A 2500-nucleotide genomic window follows, 5' to 3' on the forward strand; every position below is an offset into this window, starting at 1 on the left:
GGTTTTCACCCAGGCGGCCCGGGTTCGACTCCCGGTATGGGAATGCTGCTTTTTCTGTACTATCTCTGACATTCAAAGGCAGACACTGTTGTTTGCATAAAAAAGCATTCAGGTAAAATTTGCACTTTGCAGCCAAAATTGCAAAACGTTAGGGTCTTGGCACTTCATTTCTAACTCTAGCACAACACATTTATAGGTTTCATAGCTCAAACTATTCTCAACTATCCTTTTTTACTTCAAAATGTCGAGGAACTCAACAACTCGTATGGCCTGTCCTTTGGCCTCCAATTTCCATTCTAATCTGTAGAATTTAACAACTGAATGGCAAAGTTCTCAAGCTCCCTAGTCAAAGAAAAGGAGTGAACTGTACCCTATCTGAGGGAAAACCTCATAACCATCAGAATAAGCCACTAGCTCCTAACTACTGTTCAAATGAGTCAAGTTTAAACTGTTGAAAGGAAAAAATTTTTTAATCAAAGCAACACTTTTTTTTTTTTTTTTTTTTTTTTTCTTTTAACGCCTCTCATTTTTTTTGTGACCCTTTGGGTTATCCAATTTGACCAAGCAACCAGTATTCTTAGTTTACTGGTTCGATTCCTGCTATGGGATTGCCACTTTTTCTGTAATAATTCACGCATTGAAAGGTCGAAAGGTCGACACAAGCCATGCATACAGTCAGTCCAGCTTGGATTTGCTCTTTGCAGCAAAAAATGCTGACCACAATAGATTTTGGACATTCATTCCATTCTTTTGCTCAATACTCCATTTGAATTCATATCACAAATCATTTTTACTTTTGACTTTTAACTATTTGGTTTCAAAGGATCCAAAACCCCCTTCCTTTATATCTGACGTTTTTTGGTACTGAGTGGATACAGTTCTGGCTATCTAGTCAAGATTGAGACAAAATATCTAAAGCATAGTGCCCCGTGTGAGGATCAAACTCACGACCTTCAGATTATGAGACTGACGCGCTACCTACTGCGCTAACGAGGCAAGCTTCTAGCAAGGATGTGCCAAACTTACTTACTCAAAGCAATTAAGTTCTTCTTTTTTCACATTGAGAACGTCTTGAGAGAACAACTCTTCCCATATGGTCTAGCGGTTAGGATTCCTGGTTTTCACCCAGGCGGCCCGGGTTCGACTCCCGGTATGGGAATGCTGCTTTTTCTGTACTATCTCTGACATTCAAAGGCAGACACTGTTGTTTGCATAAAAAAGCATTCAGGTAAAATTTGCACTTTGCAGCCAAAATTGCAAAACGTTAGGGTCTTGGCACTTCATTTCTAACTCTAGCACAACACATTTATAGGTTTCATAGCTCAAACTATTCTCAACTATCCTTTTTTACTTCAAAATGTCGAGGAACTCAACAACTCGTATGGCCTGTCCTTTGGCCTCCAATTTCCATTCTAATCTGTAGAATTTAACAACTGAATGGCAAAGTTCTCAAGCTCCCTAGTCAAAGAAAAGGAGTGAACTGTACCCTATCTGAGGGAAAACCTCATAACCATCAGAATAAGCCACTAGCTCCTAACTACTGTTCAAATGAGTCAAGTTTAAACTGTTGAAAGGAAAAAAATTTTTAATCAAAGCAACACTTTTTTTTTTTTTTCTTTTAACGCCTCTCATTTTTTTTGTGACCCTTTGGGTTATCCAATTTGACCAAGCAACCAGTATTCTTAGTTTACTGGTTCGATTCCTGCTATGGGATTGCCACTTTTTCTGTAATAATTCACGCATTGAAAGGTCGAAAGGTCGACACAAGCCATGCATACAGTCAGTCCAGCTTGGATTTGCTCTTTGCAGCAAAAAATGCTGGCCACAATAGATTTTGGACATTCATTCCATTCTTTTGCTCAATACTCCATTTGAATTCATATCACAAATCATTTTTACTTTTGACTTTTAACTATTTGGTTTCAAAGGATCCAAAACCCCCTTCCTTTATATCTGACGTTTTTTGGTACTGAGTGGATACAGTTCTGGCTATCTAGTCAAGATGGAGACAAAATATCTAAAGCATAGTGCCCCATGTGAGGATCGAACTCACGACCTTCAGATTATGAGACTGACGCGCTACCTACTGCGCTAACGAGGCAAGCTTCTAGCAAGGATGTGCCAAACTTACTTACTCAAAGCAATTAAGTTCTTCTTTTTTCACATTGAGAACGTCTTGAGAGAACAACTCTTCCCATATGGTCTAGCGGTTAGGATTCCTGGTTTTCACCCAGGCGGCCCGGGTTCGACTCCCGGTATGTGAATGCTGCTTTTTCTGTACTATCTCTGACATTCAAAGGCAGACACTGTTGTTTGCATAAAAAAGCATTCAGGTAAAATTTGCACTTTGCAGCCAAAATTGCAAAACGTTAGGGTCTTGGCACTTCATTTCTAACTCTAGCACAACACATTTATAGGTTTCATAGCTCAAACTATTCTCAACTATCCTTTTTTACTTCAAAATGTCGAGGAACTCAACAACTCGTATGGCCTGTCCTTT

General features: G+C 39.2%; 2 non-coding genes across 2 annotated transcripts in view; both read left to right on the plus strand.

Annotated features, from left to right (window-relative positions):
• Nucleotides 1–43, plus strand: part of TRNAE-UUC (transfer RNA glutamic acid (anticodon UUC)) — a 72-nt gene extending 29 nt beyond the window's left edge. The window contains exon 1 of the tRNA in view: nt 1–43. This exon is cut by the window's left edge and continues 29 nt beyond it. This is a non-coding gene — a tRNA (tRNA-Glu).
• Nucleotides 44–1087: 1044 nt separating this feature from the next.
• Nucleotides 1088–1159, plus strand: TRNAE-UUC (transfer RNA glutamic acid (anticodon UUC)). The gene has a single exon. It is a non-coding gene; the product is annotated as a tRNA-Glu (tRNA).
• The last annotated feature ends 1341 nt before the right edge of the window (nt 1160–2500 follow it).

The sequence above is a fragment of the Anomaloglossus baeobatrachus genome, chromosome 4 (genome assembly GCF_048569485.1).
Source record: "Anomaloglossus baeobatrachus isolate aAnoBae1 chromosome 4, aAnoBae1.hap1, whole genome shotgun sequence".
NCBI classification, from domain to species: Eukaryota; Metazoa; Chordata; class Amphibia; order Anura; family Aromobatidae; genus Anomaloglossus; species Anomaloglossus baeobatrachus.